Genomic DNA, 24937 nt, shown 5'->3' with positions numbered 1-24937 from the left:
TGACCCCAGAAAGAAGACCAAAACCCCAAATGCGGTGTGCCTTTATAGCCAAGAAATAGTCTCACCCTAAGGTTTAGAAATTAGAAAGAATATGCCTGACTTTAGAATGTCAGCTACCTTTTTAATTTAATTGGGGAGCATTCCCAATTTAACAGATGCAATGAGACTAAAAATGGGGAAAGCCTGCCCTTAAAGTGAAAGCAGTCAACAGAACTAGAAGTGATGAAATTCCATGAGAAAATAAGTTGTTTCGTAGTATTTTCAGCCTAACTGGAAATTAAAAGTACCAGACATATTTTTCTTTCAATGTTTCCAGCCCAATTCTGGACAGCCAAGAGATTCAAATAAGGTTGGATTCAAAGCCCAGTTAACTTAAAGTCTTCTTGACTTCCATGGGCTTTGGATCAGGCCCATAGTGCCAAAAAGTGAAATAATTCTTTGTGTCTGAAATTTCCGAGATTTGTTCATGGTTACCTGGGACATAAATGTGAATCTCCCATGCGCTGTGGCTGACTGTGAATTCACACTAGCCGTCTGAGCTCTTTGTGTGTGCACACTGCAAACAGGAAGATAGATTCAATCGGATTTTTTTTTTAAAAAAAGAAGTTACCTGGCACAGGAGCTCGCAGACACTAGCCCTCCTGACCCAGTACATTATGGTGCTGACACTGCATCTCCAATTAACAGAACTTGGGGAACTGTCACCATCAGACGAGGGTTTTGAAGAGCGTCTCTTTCCCAGCAAAGCTCTACTCTTTGCTCACCTGAGCCACAGTGCCTACAACATATGAAATTGCAGAGGAGGGATGCTACCCTGCAGCTACCTTTCCTTGGCACTAACCGAGGAACTCAAATCCGGCACCTCTCCGAGTCCTAGCCCCTCTCCCATTCCCCTGCCTTCCTCCAGTCCCGGTGGGCGAGACTGCCCCGGGAGTGACCTGCTTTTAATCAGCTTGCCAAGCAGATCACATGAGTGCAAAGTGCTCTCTCGCGCTCTGCCTCCCTCCTCGCTCGCTCGCTCGCACTCTGCGAGCCATTGAGCCCAAGCGAGGAGCGGCGAGTTGCCGGCCTCGAGCCGCCCAGCCTTGGCGAGACAATCCCAGCCGGAGGGGGAACGCGGGGGCGGCGAGAGGAGCCCCCAGATCCAGCCCGCAAGAGAAGGGAGCCCACAGGCAGCCGAGCCCACCGCCCGTCCCTCCGCGCCGAAGGCAGCTTGGCCGACAACTCCACGTCCGTCGAAGTGGGTTTGCTGGGGCGCGCGTGTCAGAGGCTTGCGCCCGAGGCGCTTTCTTCGGGGGGGCGCACCGCAGGGCTTCTCGCACAGACAGGCGGCGGCGCGGGGGAGAGGCGGGCTGAGCGCGGGGCGCCGCGAACGCGCGTGCCGCGCTCCCTCCGCGGGAAGCGGGCTGGGCTCCCTCCGCGGCGCCCGTCGCCCTGCGCGGCTCCTCAGCCGGTAGCACGTCGGAGAATCTCAGGGTGCGCAGGGACCTCTGGAGGTCATCGAGTCCAACCCCCTGCTCAAAGCAGGGCCGAGCCCCAATTTTCTTTGCCCCAGATCCCTAAATGGCCCCCTCAAGGATTGAACTCACCACCCTGGGTTTAGCAGGCCAATGCTCAAACCACTGAGCTATCCCTCCCCCAAATCTGTTGAATCCGGGGGAGGGAACTGAGCGGCGCCGGGGGGCCGCGGAGAGCATAGCTCTGGGCATTCCTGGTGGGGTGTCTCCTCCGCACCCCCCCCCCCTCCTGGGGCCAGCTGGTATCGGGCACCGGTGCTTCTTCTCCAGGGGATGTGGTGGCCAAGGAGCTCTGGGCTCGCCCAAGGGACCAGAAGAGAAGAAGTCTGGTTTTTCTTGGGGAAAAAAGAGCCCCCCTCCACCCGCACCCCTCCGGTGACTTGGGGCTGTACGTGAAGGTGTTCCCCAGCCACCTGTATCCGCACCCCAGCCTGCTCCCCGCCACCATGCAGACACAGGACTCCGCGGCTGGAGCCTCAAAGGAGACCCCGAGAAGTGCCGCCCCTGTGAGTAGCACTGACTGACTCCAGGGGGATGATCTCTCTAACCCCTGCCCCGCAAGCTGCTCCAGCTCCCGCGCCTGGCTGGCTCTGCAGGCTGCTGCCTTCCAGGCCGGGGGGCGGCCGCCGAGGATTACTCTGCAGGCTAATAGGATAATGGAGCAGTTCCGTGCTCTCAGCTCAGCGCGGATTTGAGGCAACTGCACAGCTCCGTTTAGCCACTTGATCCTAACTTGGCATGAAAGGCTGGCGGATCAATATGTGGCAGTAATGAAAAGCTAAGGGGCAGGAGGGGGAACTTTACACAGTGTAAAGAAAAAAATGTCAGTATCTGCCGGCAGAAAGTGTGCTCAAGAGGAAGGTGAGCAGTTTGCACCTAGGATCGGAAACCTGCTGTGGTTGCCCTTCTTACCTGGGGTCCCGCAGGGGTCAGTTCTGGGTCCGGTTCTGTTCAATATCTTCATCAATGATTTAGATAATGGCATAGAGAGTACACTTATAAAATTGGGGGATGATACCAAGCTGGGAGGGGTTGCAAGTGCTTTGGAGGACAGGATTAAAATTCAAAATGATCTGGACAAACTGGAGAAATGGTCTGACATAAATAGGATGAAATTCAATCAGGACAAATGCAAAGTACTCCACTTAGGAAGGAACAATCAGTTGCACACATACAAAATGGGAAATGACTACCTCGGAAGGAGTACTGGGGAAAGGGATCTGGGGTTCATATTGGACCACAAGCTAAATATGAGTCAACAGTGTAACACTGTTGCAAAAAATGTGAACATCATTCTGTGATGTATTAGCAGGAGTGTTGTAAGCAAGACACGAAAAGTAATTCTTCTGCTCTACTCCATGCTGATTAGACGTCAACTGGAATATTGTGTCCAGTTCTGGGTGCCACATTTCGGGAAAGATGTGGACAAATTGGAGAAAGTCCAGAGAAGAGCAACAAAAATGATTAAAGGTCTAGAAAACTTGACCTATGAAGGAAGATTGAAAAAAATGGGTTTGTTTAGTCTGGAGAAGAGAAGACTGAGAGGGGACATAACAATTTTCAAGTACATAAAAGGTTGTTACAAGGAGGAGGGAGAAAAATTGTTGTACTTAACCTCTGAGGATAGGACAAGAAGCAATGGGCTTAAATTGTAGTAAGGGAGGTTTAGGTTGGACATTAGGAAAAACTTCCTGTCAGGGTGGTTAAGCAGTGGAATAAATTGCCTAGGGAGGTTGTAGAATCTCCATCATGGGAGATTTTTAAGAGCAGGTTAGACAAACACCTGTCAGGGATGGTCCAGATAATACTTAGTCCTGCCATGAGTGCAGGGGACTGGACTAGATGACCCCTCGAGGTACCTTCCAGTCCTATGGTGCTAAGGTGCCAGCAATATCCTCACTTTGATCCCCAGAGACTTAGAGCCAGACTCTATGCTCTGATAAGCACATTAACTCTGTTTGACTGTAATGGGAGTTAACCTGCTTATCGTAGAGAAATATTTGACCCTTACTTTACTGCCACTAAAATAAGTAACTGCAACAGGCACTGATGGATCAGTTGTAGAGTTGTTATTGCTAGTTTGTTTTAAATCTTAAAGGCTTGGGGGGAAAGGTTGGGAAAACTGGGCCAATCTCTGCTGTCGGTGAGACTGGTGTAAATACAAAGTAACACCATTGACTTCTAAGTGAGAATATAACTTCTCCCATTGAGTTTAGAGATAATTCTGCTGATGTATCATATTGGTTTCTGTCATTTATTTGTCTTCCTTATATATATTAGGGCTATTTACATGCAAAGGGAATCTTTTCACTTCATTGAAAGTTCATCTGCTCCTGTTGCTTGCTCTCTACCTGAGGTCACACTTCTCAGTTTTTGACATCACAGGGGGTTGCTTTAGAGATGAATGAATAATAAATTTGTGGAATGTTCTGAAGCTTAAATTCCACCAGGAATTAAGCCTGCCGTGACCATGTCCACTTGGTCTTGTTTATAAGCAGTGTGAAATTGTATATATTATGTCTTTTTCCTATGCAATACCCTTACAACTGTGGCCAGAAGAGTGGGTCTAACTAGATCCAGCGTAGTTTAAGTCAGAGGAGCAGGTGGAAGGACATTTTAGCCAAAAGTTCTTCAGCTCTGAAACTTGCTACCTTTCCATTGTTCCATCACAGCTTTAGTTTTGTATTGTTCTGAGCCTGTTGCAAAGTTCAGCTTTTGGGGTAGCTAATGGATTGAGGGAACGGGTATGCTTGTAGGTGCAGGCTATTCTAAGGGGACAGTTGTTTTTATGTACCTTTTGAATGTTGCATGACAGCTGCTGTACAATGGGAATTTTACTTTTTATTGTCTATTACAAACACCTCACCCCCCAAAAACAACACTGAAATATCCATCAACAGAAATGATCCAAAGGGAAATTTCCTCCCAGAAAAGGCAATATGTAATTTGTGACATGGTAAAGCTGTTTATTTGTTGTTGTAAGTTTGATGGAGGGGAAAGGAAAAGTTATCCAGCTAGAAGGAAAAAGCTCTGCATAACTTAATGACCATCTATACCGGCAAGTATGTGTGGAGGGACAAGTAGAAAGTTGGTGTCTCTCTGGTCTGAGTTCCTTAGCAATTGGGACCTTATCCAGCACTCGCTGAAGAAAAAGGAAAGACTCCCTTTAGTGGGCTTTGGAGCAGGCACTTGGACAGAAAGGTGGGAGGGAAATTTGTCACTGGCTTCAGTTTGTGTCTTTTACAAAGGGATACATTCTTTGTTTGTTTTTATTTTTGTCACTAGCATCTTCCTTCCCTCTCTGGCAAATGGTGCAGACAAGGGAGGCCTTCATTGCTAACATGGGCACTTCCTTGGTTGACTTTTGGGAGGTGCTGTCTGACTTCCAGCAGCATCACTTCCACCAAAATATGTCACAGCTAGATCTGATCTCCCTTCTCTTGGTCTCGCTGAAGTCTGTTAGATCGGAGTACTCTCATAGAAGAACTGTCCTTTCTACATGAGGTCTGAAAACATACTGATTTGACACACACACTCTGTGGTATTTTAAAACATTTGTGCAGTGCCTTAGTGGGGTTATGACTTATATAGAGAATTACAATGCAACACTGAGTCACTGTGGAGGGAACTTGCTTTGCTCATGAACCTTGTCTTCCTCCACAGGCCACCTCCCTTGCATATATTGTCCATAAGTTTGTGGTGTTTTCTATGGGAGCAGGTCTGTGACTAACAGTGTAACCTCCGCTTCAGTATTTATGGCCTTTTGCTGACTGGTGCATCAAAAGCATTTTTGTCTTAGAGGTTTAGTTTCAGGGCTTTAATTGAGGAAATCTTTTTATGTGTCAAGCCTCTTCATAATAAACCATTTAAAATGCTGTCCTGGGATCAAACCAGGTCACTGTAACACATACACAGTGCTCTTCATATGCTTAGAGTGACCAGCACTTGGTCAATCCATATCCCTGCTATGGTTGTCTCTGATTTATCCTCCTTGGACTGCCTTGTTTACAGGGAGTTTATGTTGCAAGTTATTCACAATTCTTGGCATGCTGGGCAGCCTCAAACTTAAACTGCAGCCTCATTTTCCACCCAGTCAATACCATACTTTTATGTGTCTGAGTTTCTATGGTGCCATCAAGCTCCTAGCTAGATATTGACATCTGACAGCAGGAATATCATTCTGTGTTGCTGTGTATATTTAGTGAAACTATCAGAGCCATTTAGGGTGTGCATTTCTAATTTATATCCATATCCTGATATCATTAGTTAGTGCTTGTTAAGCGTTGCCTGATAGCCCTGGTTATATAGAGAGTCAACAGCAACTATGAACTTCAGATATTGCTTAGGCAATAGGTGTTTTGAGATAAGCAGAAGGGCCCATATTTTAGGTTAGTTTGGGCAATTTAGCATCACGTAGACACAAAGGATAACATTTTTAAAAATTCCAAAGTCCCCGATGGCTGCTGTCACATAGGTATTTTTGAAAATCTTCTCAATTGTGACTTTCTGAATGTTAGTACATAGAATGTTCTCTGTTTAGAGCTGTTTAGGTTGAAGTAGAAAAGTATATATTGTAAGCTATTTAAAGTGGATTTCAGAGGGCTTGGGAGGAGCCAGAATGGAAGAGCCTTACTTCAATTGGAGTCTTTTATATAAAAAGCTTTATTCGGAGTAAGCTGAAAATGGGCTCAAAAAGTACAGGGGTAAGCTATGGTATTTAAAATGTGGATAACTGCCTTTTAGTAAAATAACCAGCCATAACAATTTGTGCATTATTACTATAGAAATATTGCTACTCTGGCTCAATTAATGGACACGGCATACGAGGTGGCAGTGGTCAAACAATTTGTTAGAAGCAATAGCTCTCATGGTGAAACAAACTTTGTGGGGAGCGAGAAATCTATTCTAGTTACTTGTGCCAGCAGCAGTCCCAGCAGTGCATTGTCCACCACCAAGTGCCTAGTAACTGAGTTGAAAGTGGAGGATGCCTCAGAAAATACAGTGCAACCAAAGCCACCTGGCCCTGGGGCTGGATTTGTTAGCCACGAAATTATGGAATTAGTATTTTAGCTCCACAGAATAAATTGCTAGCCTTCATTCATTATAGTCTTTAGATTAACTATAGAACAGTTTCCCACAATGAATTTTTTATTTCTTTCCAAATGTAATAAATAATGTAGGACATTAGACCATCAAGACCAAGAGAGTCTTCTCCACCATAACCAGTGTCCTGTTCCCCTGTCTGCCATGAGCATTGCACCAACTGCTGATAGTGGAATTGTCACTCTTTCATTCTTTACAATTTTATATGATTTGGAAATAATTGTTATTTTTCACTACTAGAAAGTAATAATGACTTCAGATGAAGACTAAGTACTGTTAGCAGAAGTAGACCCACTCTTAAAAAATTAGATCTTGATTTTATATAAAGGCAGCCACCATTATTAGTGCATGTACTAATAACAAAGAATGATGGAGGAGATATTCAAATAAACAGCAGAATTGTATCTAAACATTTGCCACTAGACAGCGGCTGCTTGTGAACATATAGTACCATTCGGGGGTCTCAAACAATCATTATAATTGGGGTCAGTAGCGTGGCTAGAGCAGTGGGTTTCAACTACATTTGGATTTTTAGATGAGCACTGTAAACATTTGATCTTGTATGAAGTTGAGGTGGTGCCCAGTGTGACATCATCATCATCGGCTGCAGAGAAAAATGTCTTTGATTCCAGCATCTTTACTATGAGAATTACCTAGCTCACAAAAGCTTATGCTTAAATAAATTTGTTAGTCTCTAGGGTGCCAGAAATATTCCCTAGCTAATGAAGTAATAGTTGGCAATCTGTATGGAATCTGCTGCTTATATTTTTATTAGCTCTGAGTTGGCAGAGAAGCTGCTTCTGTAGTGTCCGATTCATTAGTGTGTTTCAGTCCTTTCTCAAGTTTCAACGCCTTTTCAGTATGGAAAAGGTAAAGTTCCTCTTGGTGCCAACACTTTATTATTGCCAGTACTGGCAGACATATAACCTTGATGTCATAAGACTTGTTCAGTGCATTGAAGTATTCAGCAGTGTCTACCCTTGAGTGACAGGACCCAAGCCTGGAAGTATACACAGCAATGAAACAGCCCCACAACCCGAGCCTCATAACACAAGTCGGTTGTTACAGGCCAGCTGTGGGTGTCCAGTTGCTGTGTAGACATATTCTCAGTGTACATTTTGGAACAGAGGTTAGGCTTCCCTCCAAGGTCTGACTGCTTTCCAAGGGACAGAATCTACCTCTGATCCCCACATAAGTTCCAGAGCTCAGTGAGGTCCTGGGGTAATGGGGTGAGGAGGGTGCAAAACATGTACTCCTGTTCTTCATCATGTTATCCAGGTGCTGGGTGGGCTGGGAAGGAAGAAGAGGGGGAATTACCAAATATAGACAAAAGACACACACTGCGATGGTTGTGGAAATCAGCATACTACATCTTATTACTTGGTTTAAAATAACACTCCTAAATCTATCTCAGCCACCTGAAAGCTTGGTCAATTCAATTTCAGGCAATGATAGGCATAATACCTTTTATAGTGAGCTCCCTGTCTTGTGTTTTGGTTTTGTTCATCTTAGTGTTATGAGCACTTTGAGATTACTTTGCCTACCTGTTGTTTTAAGATGATCTCCAGACTATAGATAAGATAGTTGTCAAAGTCAGGTAGCATTTAAACTATACAATGATCACACAGACTGGGTTTTATATCTTTCATACTTCAGGTATTCCAAAGTGCTATAGACCACAGTTAATTAGATACTGGTTGCACAGTGAAAATCTAGGAGCCACTGTGCACTCAGCAATAATGATCTCACAGCATGGGATGCTGTTATTACTTCTATTGCAGAAGTACCCAAAAGATGCTAGTTACTGTGCAAATATATATGGAGGTACAAATCCTGGCCTCAAACCCTGAAGATCTAAAATGACAAAAAACAGTTGAAAGGAGTAAAAAAGGCTACAATATACAAAGTTATCAGGGTGATGAATGATACACATCTTAGTTCCACAACACACACACACAATACATATAGATAAGGATGTGTGTGTGAAGAGTTCCAAGTGGCCCCTCTGCCCAGACATTCTTTCTTAGAATGCCCTGACCCTGGTTTGTTACGTGGGGAATGTTGTTCATTATACACACACTGGGTTTATCATAGAATCTATTTCAGAAAGTGCAATGGGATCTTTATCTTCCATCAGAAGTGAAACATGAAGGGATTTGGGAATAATGTCTTCCCAGAAGGACGGCATCTCTAACAACGTAATACCTTCCGAACAGTATTATAGCACTGCAGAGTCAGCACTGGGTACAAGTCTGAAGCCTGCTTTGGGGCACTTGAACTAAGAACCTCTGGTTCAGTGTCAAGATGGCTACCAACACTCATTCAGAATTATTCCCCACTCCCCTCCCTGATGGAAATAAATATTAATCTAGGACCAAATCCTGTAGTTTTTACTCAGGCAAAGCTCTCACTGAAGTAAGGGTAGGCTTTGCCTGAGTAAGGACAGTAGGAGTCAGACCATAATTCTGAAAGGACACCTTTCTCCTTTGTTTTATTCAAAATAAGTTACGATTGTAAAAGTGCTTCACAGCTTGATAGCAAACAGGGAAAATGCCATTCTGGCACCCTTACTTTGTACTGCAAATTGTCCCATTAATTGCAATGGGACTACTTGCAAAGTGAGGTACTATTCAGAGTGAGTACAGCTATCGGAATCTTGTCCTAACTAGAGAAATGCTTCCATTCTGGTTGCTCTCCATTATGCTGATAGGACAGAAATTGTGTCTCTCTTCAGTTGGAATCATAAGAAATATGAATCCAGAAACTCTCTTCCCTCAATAAATAAATATTATAAGCTTCTTACTCTGCCTTCCCAGCATGGTTTTTCCTTTGCTTTTCCAGGAAAAAGCTGTATTTGCCATCCTAGTGAATCAGCTTTCCTTCTGGTGCTGGGGGAAGGCCTCTGAGATGCTCTGATTGCCTCCCAGTGGCTTGTGCCACCTGACTGGCTTGTTTGTTTGGATTGCTGCATTCCCAGAGGTCACAATGATGTTTTTTGTTTGTGTGAGAGTCTCTTGTTTCTATTAGCAGCCTACCCGGGGCAGCTGAGCATACAATAGCATGGAAGAAGAAAAAAACTACTACTACAGTTTCCCTCCAAGCCAACGGCTATAATTTTCAGTGCCTTTAGAGGCATTCAGAGGCAGAGAAAGATTTGATTCAGGGAGCCTCAGTGCATCATGCTTGCTTAATCTTTATTTTGCAGCATGGTCCCTTTGGCCCATGTTTCTTGTCTAATTCGTGTGTTTTCAGATGTTTTTGCTAATCTTCATAAGAGATGTTTGCTTAAGCAAAGTGATTTACTTGGCAGACATTGTTTTTCCATTGTTTACAGAGTGTTCCTTTGCTGTTGATAAATTATACACTCTTCATTGCGGGCTCCATTCTGGTCTCACTTATGCAGTAGAGAGAGGAAACCACTAGGGAGCCATTACAGTTCCCTGATTCTCTGGCCAACTTTATATAGGCCACACCCTGGCAGAGTTTACAGGAGACTGGGGGCTGCTCTCAAATCTGCCAGCTGGTAACAAGCTCAGAGAGACCATCCACCAGCTGTGGATTGCAACAGGGAGAATGAACAGTGTGGGGTGGTGTAGCAGGTGGATCTATCTATGCCTACTGGGGACTTCCTCAAGCCCCAAGAATACCCAGCTGGGGGGGAGGGGAAGGAGGGGAGCTGCTCCCTTTGTGCCACCGGACTTAAATGTTCATTTTGAGTTTGTTCTGAGTTTTGGACTAAAACAGTGGTTCTCAAACTTTTGTACTGGTGACTGCTTTCACACAGCAAGCCTCTGAGTGTGACCCCTCCCTCCCGGCCCTTATAAATTAAAAACACTTTTTTAAAATTTAACACTATTATAAACTGAGGTGCTGGAACAATTTTTATAGTGGGGGTGCTGTGAGCCATTGAACCAAACTGTAAACCCTGTTTACGATGGAAACCACTTCAAGCCAGGGGGTGCTGTAGCACCCCCTGCACTCCGAGTACCAGCACCTATGATTATAAATGGTGGAGGCAAAGCAGGGTTTGGGGTGGAGGCTGACAGCTTGCGACTCCTCACATCATAACCTTGTGACCTTCTGAGCGGTCACAATCCCCAGTTTGAGAACCCCTGGACTAAAATTTGCTGGATGTATAACAGATGGTTGTAGGTGTGTGTGTGGTGACATGTACACTTGGAGCTGGGGGTGTGGTCTGGTTTGTACTCAAGGCAGCTAGCCTGTGACACCGCTCATCACTGACTGTACTACTGCAGCTACACTGCTATTTTTAATGCACTGGCGCAATGAAAGTTAGCACAAGAATGCCTCCTTGAGCTGGGCACCACACTCCTAGCGCCAAGTGTAGATGTAGCGTGTGTGTGCAGGGGGTGTTAAGGAACGCTCTCTCCTTCCCCTCGGTCCAAATTTAGGCCAGAGTTGTGCAAAGGTTTACACATGTGGTTAACTTTGTGCACTGTGAGTTATTCCACTGAAGCCAATGGCACCACTCAAAGGATAAGTGTACACCGCAAATCAAGAGGTGTGATTGCAGCAAGTGTAGACATACCTGAGCTACCTTTGATCTAGCTAGATTTAAGCTAGCTTGAGTAACAATAGCAGTGACACTGCAGCAGCTGCATGGTCTGACTCTGCCCACTCAAGAGCCTGCGTACACGCTCAGAGGGCTGCCACGTGTCCTGCTGCAGCTTCACTGCTAGCGTTACTCAAGCGAGCTTTGATATACAGTAGAAACTCAGAGATACGACGAACACCAGAGTTACGAACTGACCAGTCAGCCCTTCATTGTGTACTTTCGGTTCCAAATCAGGCAGCTGCAGAAACAAAAAAAAGGGGAGCGGGGGGGGGAAAAATACAGTACAGTAATATGTTAAACATAAACTACTAAAAAAAAAAAAAAAAGGGAAATTTAAAAAAAAAATGGTCAAGGTAAGGAAACTGTTTCTGTGCTTATTTCATTTAAATTAAGATGGTTAAAAGCAGCATTTTTCTTCTACACAATAAAGTTTCAAAGCTGTATTAATCCAAAGTTCAGTTGTAAACTTTTGAAAAGAGCCAGCATAATGTTTTGTTCAGAGTTATGAACAACCTCCATTCCTGAGGTGTTCGTAACTCTGAGGTTCTACTGTATATAGATCAAAGCTGGTTCAGGTCTGTCTACACTTGCTGCAGTTGCACCTCCTGATTGCAGTGTAGACATACCTTTAGTTTATATATTTGTGTGTGTGACATTACCCAGGGTACAATCTGGACTGTCGAACAGTGGTGTCCCCTTAACTCTCTATGCTGGGGTGCCTTTTGCACTGCTTTGCTGTGAGAACAGCCTCTCCTGATCTGTTCCGAAAGCCTTCAGTGCGCAAATTCACTTCCAGATAAATACAAGAGCACTCTGGCCAGTTACTCATGAATTACAGGGCAACACTCGCAAATTCCTAGTCCCAGTCTTGTCTCCCCAGAAGTGTGCATCTTATACTGCTCAGTACTCTTCAGAACAAGCACATTGAAAGTCTGTCATTTTATTAAAGGAAAATGATAATGCACAAGACTTGTTATCCCAAATGGAGTTTCCTGTGCACTTTAATCCAAACACCCTGATTAAGATAAACCAATAAAATAAGTTTATTAACTACAGAAAGACAGATTTTAAGTGATTACAAGTGATGATGCATAAAAGTCTGGATTGGTTACAAAAGAAAATAAGAGTAAAACACAAGCTAATACCTAACTTAACAAGCTAACAGAACTCAAAGTGAAGGTTTTGTCACCATATGCTGCAGTAAGTTTCACAGGCTGGGTCTCCTTTCAGCTTGGGACCCCTCCCCCTTAGTTCAGTGTCTTTCAGGAATTCAGTGATGTCATGAGGAGAAAGATGGGAAGAGGAGTGGAGTCAAGCCTTTTGTCCCCTTTTTATAATTCAACTTCTTGTGCTAGCAACATCCATGCTGAGTCATGGTGACAAAACAGTCTCATGTGGACATGAAGTTTGAACCATCCCTGTGATGGAATGTAAATTTTTTGTTTACACCTTCCCTCTGCTGGTGAATGGTGGCTTAAGCAGGTGATAGTCCTTTAGCACCTGATTGGAGTGTCAATGTGACTTTGTCTCTGAAAAATGGGTTTGGGCCTGCTTTTCTTAACTTTAGAGCATGTTATAACAATGTTATACAGTAGAATCTTGTAGCTTTACATACAATGTTGTCACACACATTTTATCAGGACAATAATGTTCAGCAGTTTGACTTTTCAAATGATGCTTCACAAGGCATGCTTTGTAGAAAATTTTATCAGTCTGGTAAAAGTGGTGAACATAATGGTATAGACTATCACCATAATATAGAGATAGATACATACACTCCCCCCCCGCCATCACAGAAATCCCTGTGATAAATTTCAGATCAATGTGATAAATTAATTTATCATGGACTTTTGATTACCTGACTTACCGTCTCCCCCAGGACTTATTCTAGCATGCCAAACCTCACAGCAGCTTCCAGTGGTTCATTTATTTATTTATTTAGAAAATTCAATCTGTCAGAGAAATATTTTCCTCTTCTCCCTGAAATGTGGACTTTCCTTCCTCCCTCACTCTGGAATTGTGTCTGTCCATAGGCGACTTACAACTTTTCTGCATCTAAAAATGTCATGATTAAGTCTGATATATCACAGTCCTGCAGGGAATGGGTTAAAAGCAGGATCTTTATGCCAATGACAAGTACAGATTCCCAGCTTTTCAGTGTGATCAATATTTGCTTCTAGCCCTGAAAGGTGCCGACATGCTATACTTAAAGGTGGCATGTGTTTAGTACAGCGGGTTGAAATTAGAAAAATTAATGGGAACATTTCAAAATCTGTGATTTTTTTTTTTTCTCCCCGGTTCAAAATCTTGGAAAAAATGAGGAAAAATAGAAAAAAATACAAAAGATCTTCCTCTTTTTTGATCATATATAAATATAGTATTCTGTTTGTACAGAAAAGCTCTTTTAATTACTTTAGAAGTTTTGGGCTCCTTCAGAGACTTGTGCAGTTGGACTGATGGCCGCTCATTTTCCTGGCTTTATAGGCAGAGTGTTATGAAAAATGATCCTGAATTTTTTTAAAAAACTTTTTTTAATATACAGACAACACAGTAGAACTCCACTAACCTCACTAATTTGCACTGACAGGGAGAGTTATTGAAAATTATTGAAATTTTAAAATTACCATACAACCAAATGAGCAAAAAAAAAAAAAAGGTATAATGCATTACAAAATGTTCTTTGTTCATTTAATTGACATGTACTGTAATTTAGTTTAAATTATTTATGATTATATAGACTAGGAAGTATTCCTATAATTAGAAACCACTGATTTTGTATGTTAATTTTAGGGTGTGGGGATTAGAAGTATTTTTTAGAAATGCTATGGAGAGTGTTCATTTGTGCATGGAAAAGAATTAGGTGTACACAAATGTATGTCCCACTCTCCTACTTTGTTCCCAGATCTCAGACATGTGCAATGATGTGAAATATCAATGAACTGGAGAAGCAATCTGAGTAAAGAGGTGTAACACAAAGATCTCACTTTACTTTAGAATTCCCAGTTGCATAAAACATCTTGTAAATGACAAGCCAATCTCTTCTTTAAATTGACACTTCCCACATATGCAGTAAAGTTCTAATCCTATTTTGGATTTTACTAAACCAGTGGCTTTGAATAAAGAGGTGGCTGATGCCAGCTGGCAGAAGGAACAGGAGTGCATAAAGGGATCCCCTGTCTGAGATACCTGGTCTGCTATTTACATTCTTGTTCACCAAACAGTGTCATGTAAGTTCTCTAGTGAAAACCTGTGTCACATTGATCTTTATAATCTTTGTGAAATGTATGTGTGGATAATATGTAAACAGTGATATGTATGAAAATATGTTCTTAAAGCCTGAAGTTAAAGGGATGCCACCCAGAGGTGAGATGCCTAAAGACAGGTTCTATTAGACACTGGGGAGGAGACATTTATGTCCCTGATTGACTACTGAGTATTGTGTGTTTTACAGTGGAATTCTATTTGCATACTGAGTCAAATGCTAATAAAGAGACTGCAGGGACTTCAGGAGAAGAAATTAACAGGAAGAGGTGAACAGTGTGTGTGGGTGTTGCTTACAGGTGAAGAACAAAGGACCAGCTTAATATATCTAGGGGTGCGGAGAGAGACCCTGTAATCCTTTGCACCTGTTGGCTTTCCCCCAGACCTTAGTTTTTAATCTAAGGGCTGGGGGAAAGCTGACAGGTGCAGAGGAGCACATGGTTCAGATAGAGACATCCCTTATGGGAGGACCTATTAATGGAGTTTCTCTATATCCAAGTAAGGAGGAGAGGATGGAAGATGATAAAATACGGGTAGGATCTGATGAGAAATAGTCAAATGAAAAAGAGTCCCATTCAGTTATATCACATAATGGCAGACAGCTAAAAAGTGACATTTTTTAATGTGCTTATATACAAATGCTAGAAGTCTAAATACTAAGATGGGTGAACTTGAATGCCTTGTATTAAATGAGGATATTGATATAAGAGGCATCACAGAAACTTGGCAGAATGAGGATGATCAATGGGACACAGTAATTCTAGGGTGCAAAATATATAGAAAGGACAGAACAGGTCATGCTGGTGGGGGAGTGGCATTATATGTGAAAAAAAGTGTAGAGTGAAATGAAGTAAAAATCTTAAATGAAACAACTGTACTATAGGATCTATGCATGAATAATAAGAATATAGCAGTAGGGCTATACTTCTGACCTCCTGACCAGGATGGTGATAGTGACTGTGAAATGCTCAGGGAAATTAGAGGAGGCTATAAAAATAAAAATAATGGGGGATTTCAACGATCCCCATATTGACTGGGTACATGTCACCTCAGGATGGGATGCAGAGATAAAGTTTCTTCGCACCTTAAATGACTGCTTCTCGGAGCACCTAGTCCTGGAACCCACAAGAGGAGAGACAATTCTTGATTTAGTCCTAAGTGGAGCACAGGATCTGGTCAAGAGGTAAATATAGCTGAACTGCTTGGTAATCTTGACTATAACATAATAACATTGAACATCCCTGTGTGTGTGTATGTGTGGGAGGAGAAACACCAAAGCAGCCCACCACAGTCATTAATTTCAGAAAAGGGAACTACACAAAAATGAGGAAGTTAGTTCAACAGAAATTAAAAGGTACAGTGCCAAAAGTGGAATCTCTGCAAGCTGTATGGAAACATTTTAACGACACCATAATAGAGGCTCAATTTAAATGTATACCCTGAATTAAAAAAAACATAGTAAGAGGTCCAAAAAAGTGCTAACGTGGTTAAACAACAAATTAAAAGAAGCAGTTAGAGGCAAAAAGGCATCCTTTAAAAACTGGAAGTTAAATCCTATTGAGGAAAATACAAAGGAGAATAAACTCTGGCAAGTGAAGTGTAAAAATATAATTAAGAAGGCTAAAAAAGAATTTGAAGAACAAGTAGCCAGAGACTAAAAAAGGTAACAGCAGTTGTTTTTTTTAGTACATCAGAAGCAGGAAGCCAGGGGCCATAGGACGATCAAAATGCTAAAGGAGCACTCAAGGAAGATAAGGGCATTGCGGAGAAACTAAATGAATTCTTTGCATCAGTCTTCACGGCTGAGGCTGTGAGGGAAATTCCCCAACCTCAGCCATTCTTTTTAAGTGACAAATCTGAGGAACTGTCCGAGATTGAGGTGTCATTGGAGGAGGTTTTGGAACAAATTGATAAATTAAACAGTAATAAGTCATCAGGACCAGATGGTAGTCACCCAAGAGTTCTGAAGTAACTCAAATATAAAATTGCAGAACTACTAACTGTAGTTTGTAACCTATCATTTAAATTAGCTGTACCAGATGACTGGAGGATAGCTAATATGACACCAAGTTTTAAAAGAGACTCTGAAGGGGATCCCGGCAATTACACGCCTAACTTCAGTACCAGGGAAATTGGTTGAAACTATAGTAAAGAATAGAATTACGAGACACCCTGATGAACATGATTTGTTGGGGAAGAGTCAACATGGTTTTTGTAAAGGGAAATCATGCCTCACCAATCTACTAAAATTCTTTGAAGGGGTCAACAAGCATGTGGACAAGGATGATCCAGTGGATATTGCATACTTAGATTTTTCAAAAGCTTTTGACAAGGTCCCTCACCAAAGGCTCTTAAGCAAAGTAGGCTGTCATGGGATAAGAGGAAAGGTCCTCTCCTGGTTCAGTAACAAAACGGTGGAAGAAATTCAATATTGATAAATACCAAGTAATGCACATTGGAAAACATAATCCCAACTATACATATAAAATGGTGGTGTCAAAATTTGCTGTTACCACTCCAGAAAGAATTCTTGGAGTCATTGTGGATAGTTCTCTGAAAATATCCACTCAATGTGCAGCGGCAGTCCAAAAAGCGAACATAATGTTGGGAATCATTTAAGAAAAGGATAGATAATAAGACAGAAAATATATTGCCTCTATATAAATCCATGGTACACCCACATCTTGAATACTGTGTGCATATCTGGTCACCCCATCTCAAAAAAGATACATTAGAATTGGAGAAGGTATAGAAAAGGGCAACACAATGATTAGAGGTATGGAACGGCTGCTATACAAAGAGAGATTAATAAGACTGGGACTTTTCAGCTTGGAAAAGAGACAACTAAGGGGAGATATGATAGATGTCTATAAAATCATGATGGGTGTGGAGAAAGTAAATAAGGAAGTGTTATTTACTCCTTCTCATAACAGAAGAACTAGGTGGCACCAAATTAAATTAATAGGCAGCAGGTTTAAAACAAATAAAAGGAAGTTTCTCTTCACACAACACACAGTAAACCTGTGGAACTCTTTGCCAGAGGATGTTGTGAAGGCCAAGATTATACCACAGTTCAAAAAACAATTAGATAAGTTCATGGAGGATAGGTCTATCAAATGTTTGAGTAGCATCCGTGTTAGTCTGTATCCACAAAAAGAAAAGGAGGACTTGTGGCACCTTAGAGACTAACAAATTTATTTGAGCATAAGCTTTCGTAAGCTACAGCTCACTCCATCAGATGCATTCAGTGGAAAATACAGTGGGGAGATTTATATACACAGAGAACATGAAACAATGGGTGTTACCATACACAATGTAAGGAGGGTGATCAGGTAAGGTGAGCTATTACCAGCAGGAGAGTGGGGGGGGGGGGACCTTTTGTAGTGATAATCAAGGTGGGCCATTTCCAGCAGTTGACAAGAACATCTGAGGAACAGTGGGCGGGGGGGGGGGGGGGAAATAAACATGGGGAAATAGTTTTACTTTGTGTAATGACCCATCCACGCCCAGTCTTTATTCAAGCCTAAGTTAATTGTATCCAGTTTGTAAATTAATTCCAATTCAGCAGTCTCTCATTGGAGTCTGTTTTTGAAGTTTTTTTGTTGAAGAATTGCCACTTTGAGGTCTGTAATCGAGTGACCAAAGAGATTGAAGTGTTCTCCAACTGGTTTTTGAATGTTATAATTCTTGACGTCTGATTTGTGTCCATTTATTCTTTTACGTAGAGACTGTCCAGTTTGGCCAATGTACATGGCAGAGGGGCATTGCTGGCACATGATGGCATATATCACATTGGTAGATGTGCAGGTGACCGAGCCTCTGATAGTGTGATTGATGTGATTAGGCCCTATGATGGTGTCCCCTGAATAGATATGTGGACACAGTTGGCAACGGGCTTTGTTGCAAGGATAGGTTCCTGGGTTAGTGGTTCTGTTGTGTGGTTGCTGGTGAGTATTGCTTCAGGTTGGGGGGCTGTCTGTAAGCAAGGGCTGGCCTGTCTCCCAAGATCTGTGAGAGTGATGGGTCTTCCTTCAGGAAGGTTGTAGATACTTGAGGATGCGTTGGGGAGGTTTTAGTTGGGGGCTGAAGGTGATGGCTGGTGGCGTTCTTTTATTTTCTTTGTTGGGCCTGTCCTGTAGTAGGTAACTTCTGGGTACTCTTCTGGCTCTGTCAATCTGTTTCTTCACTTCAGCAGGTGGGTATTGTAGTTGTAAGAATGCTTGATAGAGATCATGTAGGTGTTTGTCTCTGTCTGAGGGGTTGGAGCAAATGCAGTTGTGTCGTAGAGCTTGGCTGTAGACAATGGATCGTGTGGTGTGGTCTGGATAAAAGCTGGAGTCATGTAGGTACGTATAGCTGTCAGTAGGTTTCCGGTATAGGGTGGTGTTTATGTGACCATCACTTATTAGCACTGTAGTGTCCAGGAAGTGGATCTCTTGTGTGGACTGGTCCAGGCTGAGGTTGATGGTGGGATGGAAATTGTTGAAAACATGGTGGAATTCCTCAAGGGCTTCTTTTCTATGGGTCCAGATGATGAAGATGTCATCAATGTAGCACAAGTAGAGTAGGGGCATTAGGGGACAAGAGCTGAGGAAGCGTTGTTCTAAATCAGCCATAAAAATGTTGGCATACTGTGGGGCCATGCGGGTACCCATAGCAGTACCGCTGATTTGAAGGTATACATTGTCCCCAAATGTGAAATAGTTATGGGTGAGGACAAAGTCACAAAGTTCAGCCACCAGGTTTGCCGTGACGTTATCGGGGATACTGTTCCTGATGGCTTGTAGTCCATCTTTGTGTGGAACGTTGGTGTAGAGGGCTTCTGTATCCATAGTGGCTAGGATGGTGTTTTCAGGAAGATCACCGATGGATTGTAGTTTCCTCAGGAAGTCAGTGGTGTCTCGAAGATAGCTGGGAGTGCTGGTAGCTTAGGGCCTGAGGCGGGAGTCTACATAGCCAGACAATCCTGCTATCAGGGTGCCAATGCCTGAGATGATGGGGCGTCCAGGATTTCCAGGTTTATGGATCTTGGATAGCAGATAGAAAACTCCTGGTCGGGATTCCAGAGGTGTGTCTGTGTGGATTTGTTCTTGTGTTTTTTCAGAGAGTTTCTTGAGCAAATGCTGTAGTTTCTTTTGGTAACCCTCAGTGGGATCTGGATTTGGAACCCCGACAAGGGGTATTCTATTCCCGCCCCCCCCCCCCCCCCCCCCGCTGTTTCTCAGACATTCTTGTCAACTGCTGGAAATGGCCCACCTTGATTATCACTACAAAAGGTTCTCCCCCCGCCCCCGCTCTCCTGCTGGTAATAGCTCACCTTACCTGATCACTCTCCTTACAGTGTGTATGGTAACACCCATTGTTTCATGTTCTCTGTGTATATAAATCTCCCCACTGTATTTTCCACTGAATGCATCTGATGAAGTGAGCTGTAGCTTACAAAAGCTTATGCTCAAATAAATTTGTTAGTCTCCAAGGTGCCACAAGTCTTCCTTTTCTTGTTTTAGGTCTATCAAAGGTTATTAGCCAGGATGAGCAAGGATGCAAAACCATACTCTGAAGTGTCCCTAACCTCTGCCAGAAGCTGGGAATGGGCGACAGGGGACTGATCACTTGATGCTTACCTGTTCTGTTCATTCCCTCTGAATCACCTGATATTGGCCACTGTCAGAAGACAGGATACTGGGCTAGATGAACCATTGGTCTGACTTAGTATGGGGGTTCTTATCTTCGTCATGTGGGGAGACAGGCTGCTAGCTGGCTTGGTCTTATGAAAGGAGGATTCAGCTATCCTGTTTGAAAAACACTGTGAGAAGGAGGACTTTGGGTAAGGAGTACTGAATCAAAAAAGGGGGCGTCTTGTTAGTTACGTTTGGGCTCTAGAATGCTTGTTGTGATTTTATTTTATATGAAACCGTTTGTTTCCATTAATTCTACTTGCTTCTTATCAAATCTCTATTCTTTGTTAAATAAATTTAAACTTGCTTTCTCTGTAATCAAATCTAAGTGCTCAATGTGTTAAGCATAATGGTGATCCTGAAACTGATATGCTGGTGTGTACTATTCTTTGAGAGTAGCAGATCTATGAATTCTGTGAATGTTCAGTGGGTTGGACACTTGAGGGGGATGGCTGGAGTGTATCTATCACTAACCTGCAAAGGGATGGTGGAGCCTACATAGGCTGAGAGGAAAGTGCTTGTATTGACTGTGGCTGGTGGAATCAGGGAGCTGACCGCTGGGAGGCACAGACAAGGGCTCCTCACACTAAGGGCAGATGGCAGTGAGGTGTCTCACAAGCCTGGGAAGCATCACAGTTAGGAAGTTTCTATCAAAATGTTTTTCTTGTTTTTGATAGACGTTATTTTTATTTTTTCATTAGGAAATACTGAAATATTTGTGTCTGTTCAATGTCCTTCTGAGTCTACCTGTGGTGCTACAGTGCGTCCTGAGAGTTGTAGTTTTCTCCTCTCTGGGATGGGCTTCCTGTCTGAACTACATCTCTCATGATTCACTGCAGTCTTCCCTCTGATTGACCGGCTGCTGTACGCAATGGGAGTTCCGTGACTCGTGGTGCATCCTGAGAAATGCAGCCCGGACAGGAAGCCCCACTTATAGAGGAGAATGAGGCCTGAGGCAACTGAACTGGAGCTGGTTGAACATTTTCAAAGGCACTATTTTTACATCAAAACAGCATTTCATTCAAATCAAAACTTTTTGTAAAAAATTTCCATGTTTCTGGTGAAATTTCATTTAAAAAAAAATGAAAGAAAGCATTTCCTTAATGTTGAAACATTGCATTTTGACCTTTATGAGATGGGAACATTTTGATATATTTTTTTGTTTGTTTCAAAGCAACTTTTTTTTTTTGAATTCTATTTTATATTATAAATAAAAGAAAATGCCTTTTAAAATTGGAAGGAGACATTTTTATTTTATCAAAACGGATCATTTTTTCCCAAAAAACTTTTGTTTCACAGTAAGTTTCAATTTTTTTTGTTTTTATTCCAATTTGGAATGAAAGCAAATTTCAGAATCTTGGAGTTAACAGAAATTCTGTTTCCTGTACAGCTCTAATTCTAACTCCAATTCCCATGAGGCACCATGGCAGCTCAGGGAGACTGGCCTCTATTTGAGTGTCTCACCAGCCCGGGAAAGAACCATGTCCAAGGCCATTTCAGGACCTTGCCTTAGGGCTCAATTTATAGTTAAAACACACGCAAAGAGACAAAATGAGTCTGACCAACACACAGCCCCAAAGACTGTTCCTTTGCCTCTCTCAGATTGTGAAATAAGGAAACTCCCTTAGCCCCTTCCTGGCTGGGTTATCCTGTAATAGAGACAGAGATTGAGGTTGAACTGATTCAGAACAAAACAAAACAGTGCAATTTGGGAATGTCAAAACATTTAGACATTTCTGAATCAAAATATTTCCAGAATTTTGCATTCAGCAAAATATTTTCATGTTTTGAGTTTTCATCCCAATCTGATGTAAAAACTAATGTAGAAATAAAAAAATTTCCTGCAGGATGGACTTTCTGATTTTTGACAGCTGCATTCTCAACTATTTCTATATAGGGAAATACCTGGAGCCTTATCTAGCTAGGGTCACGTCCCATTTGGCAATATTGGAAGGGCAGTATGATTGCAACCCCTAGGTGAAAAATCCTTGTATTAAACTATTTACTTCAGCAATATCCTGCTGCACTGAGTTCCATAGTTCACTTATTTTACACAATGTATAATTATTTCCTTGGCCTTTTTTCCACGTTCTGACTGTTAATTTAATTGAATATGCTTTTTATTGTATTCTAGGAAAAGCTAAAGAGGAGCATCTAGTTCAGCCTTTATAATTTATTATAATACTTCTGTCACCTCTTACTCTTTCTTCTTCAGCTAAATTATGAAGATGCAGTATTCTCTTCATAGACAGTGGGAAGCAAGTCTCGGCTTTATCCATCTGCTTTTTGCATCACCCCCTATAAAATTCTCAGGATAGGTCCTTTTCGTCTCAGATTTTGCATCTTGTAGTGGTGACCTGCAGAAATGGAGCCAGATTCTGGTCTCCAGTTTGGCCCCCGTTTGTCTGACAGTCCACAGGCCCCATAAACTTACTCTATCCAAACATCTCAGGATTGTCCTTACTTGGGGGAGTCTCTAGGTGGCAAAGTATTGATGTAGCTGGCTTTATGCCATCTACTACCACTCCCCACTCCATTTGCTGTGGGTATGGCTAATGAAGGGGTATGGCTGGATTATGACAGCACTCTGGTGAGTCCTAGCTGGCATAACTGTCCCTTGGGCTGTTACTAGTTGCTGGAAGTTAGAGCACCCATGAGCTTGCTCAAATTTGCATTGATGGCCAAATTGGCCCCTGGCAACCCAGGAATCAGGGAATCTACGGCCACCTTTGTCCTCCCACCCCTCTTGAGTTCTGCGCTGAGCACATTTCAGCCAGAGCTGCAGACTATGCTCAGTGTTTTTGTCCATACTTGATGTAGTTCAGAAAAAAGGGACTCAGAAAATAAGTGTTAATCATATTTTGAACATTCTTCTAGCATTTCCCCCAGGACTTATTTTAAAAATGTCTTGTCTTAGAAATCTCAAATGAAATTGACTCAAAACAATTCTGGTTCAAAAAGGACACTGAAAAATTGGCAAGGTTTCAGAAAAGAGCTACAAGAATGATCTGAGTTCTGGAAGAACCTGCCTTACAGAGAGAGATTTAAGCAGCTCAATTTATTTAATTTATCCAAGAGGAGGTTAAGAGCCAGCTTGATCATGATCTATAGGTACCTACATGGGAAGATTTCTGATAATAGACAGTTCTTTAGCAGACATAGCATAACAAAATCTGATGGGTGGAAGATGAAGCTAGGTAAACTCAAACTAAAAGTAAGGTGTAAGTTTTTAACATTGCAGGTAATCCACTATTGGAACAATTTACCAAGGGATGTTGTAGATTCCTCATCACTTGAAATCTTTATATCAAGACTGGGAATCTTTCTAAAGGATTTGCTCTGGAACACAGAGGAATGGCTGGATGAAATTCTGCAGTCAGTATTATGCAGGAGGTCAGACTAGAAGACAATAATGGTCACTTCTGGCCTTAAATCTATGAATCTATTTATCTTGATGAGATCTAGTGCACAGGAGTAAGTCTGAGACTGGAAAAGGCTTAGGAAGTTATTAACCTCTGACCTAGGAATGTTGGAATGATGTGTCTTATGGAAAGAAAAAAAACAGTAAGTCCCCTTTCCTTGTAAATATAGGCTTCTAAATGTAAACCAATTGCAAGAGGGGTTCATATTTGTCACAATGATATCTATACCCTCTACCTCTCAAAATTAGGTTCCTAAACTCTATGGGGGGTTTTCCCTCATAAGAACGGCCATATTGAGTCAGACTAAAGGTGCATCTAGCCCAGTATCCTGTCTTCTGACAGTGGCCAATGCCAGGTGCCCAAGAGGGAATGAACAGAACAGGTAATCATCAAGTGATCAATTCCTTGTTGCCCATTCTCAGCTTCTGGCAAACAGAGGCTAGGGACACCATCCCTGCCCATCCTGGCTAATAGCCATTGATGGACCTTCCTCCATGAATTTATCGAGTTCTTTTTTGAACCCTGTTATAGTCTTTGGCCTTCATAACATCCTCTGGCAAGGAGTTCCACAGCTTGACTGTTAGTTGTGTGAAAAAATACTTCCTTTTGTTTGTTTTAAACCTGCTGCCTATTAATTTCATTTGGTGATCCCTAGTTCTTGTGTTATGAGAAGGAGTAAATAACACTTCCTTACTTACTTTCTCCACACCCGTCATGATTTTACAGATCTCTATCGTATCCCCCCTTAGTCATCTCTTTTCCAAGATGAAAAGTCCAAGTCCCCTGACATTGGCCACTGTCAGAAGATAGGATACTGGGCTTGATGGATCTTTGGTCTGACCCAGTATGGCCATTCTTATGTTCTTCTTATTCTCTAAACTTCCCTTATTATAGAAGTTATATTTTTTATTTGGTTGGGAAGTCACTTCCCTTTTAGGCAGGTTATTCCATGACTCTTAGATCTTGAGTCTGAGAGGCTATAGTTAATGCAGAACTCGTGAACATATACTGATGGTTTAGATTTTTCTTTCTGATGAATTGTAACCCCTTTCACCTGCCTAATGAATTTCATCTGCTATGGTGTTGCCTAATTATCTAATTACTTTAGGTCTTTTGGGAATTCCTAATAATCCTTTCCATTCTTAACTAACCTAATAATTTTGTGTTATCATCACATCTCATTATTTAGTCTCTCTTCCAGATTCTTAATAATTGTATTGAACAACACTAGACCTAGTGCTGATCCCTGAGGCACCCCCATTAGTAATCCTTTCTGTACTGAGAGCTGGTCATTATTCTCATCCCTTGTGTCTTATTTGCTACCCAAATTTAAATCATGTCAGGACTCTGCCTTTTATCCCATGGTTACCAAGTTTCTTA

The 24937-nt window shown here is 42.2% G+C and overlaps 1 protein-coding gene across 3 annotated transcripts in view; it reads left to right on the top strand.

Moving 5' to 3' along the window:
* The first annotated feature begins 892 nt into the window (after positions 1 to 892).
* The window catches only part of PTN (pleiotrophin), a 112799-nt gene continuing 88754 nt past the window's right edge, over positions 893 to 24937 (top strand). Inside the window, exon 1 of one of the 3 annotated variants that reach the window (XM_037878850.2) lies at positions 893 to 1240. The gene's annotated coding sequence lies outside the window, so the exon portion shown is untranslated. Of the gene's footprint in view, positions 1241 to 1702; positions 2024 to 24937 lie in introns of those variants that run through there. The other 2 variants (XM_043541193.1, XM_043541195.1) reach the window with 2 other exon arrangements.

The sequence above is a fragment of the Chelonia mydas genome, chromosome 1 (assembly GCF_015237465.2).
Source record: "Chelonia mydas isolate rCheMyd1 chromosome 1, rCheMyd1.pri.v2, whole genome shotgun sequence".
In the NCBI taxonomy this organism is placed as follows: domain Eukaryota; kingdom Metazoa; phylum Chordata; order Testudines; family Cheloniidae; genus Chelonia; species Chelonia mydas.
This window is presented reverse-complemented; position numbering and strand designations above follow the sequence as displayed.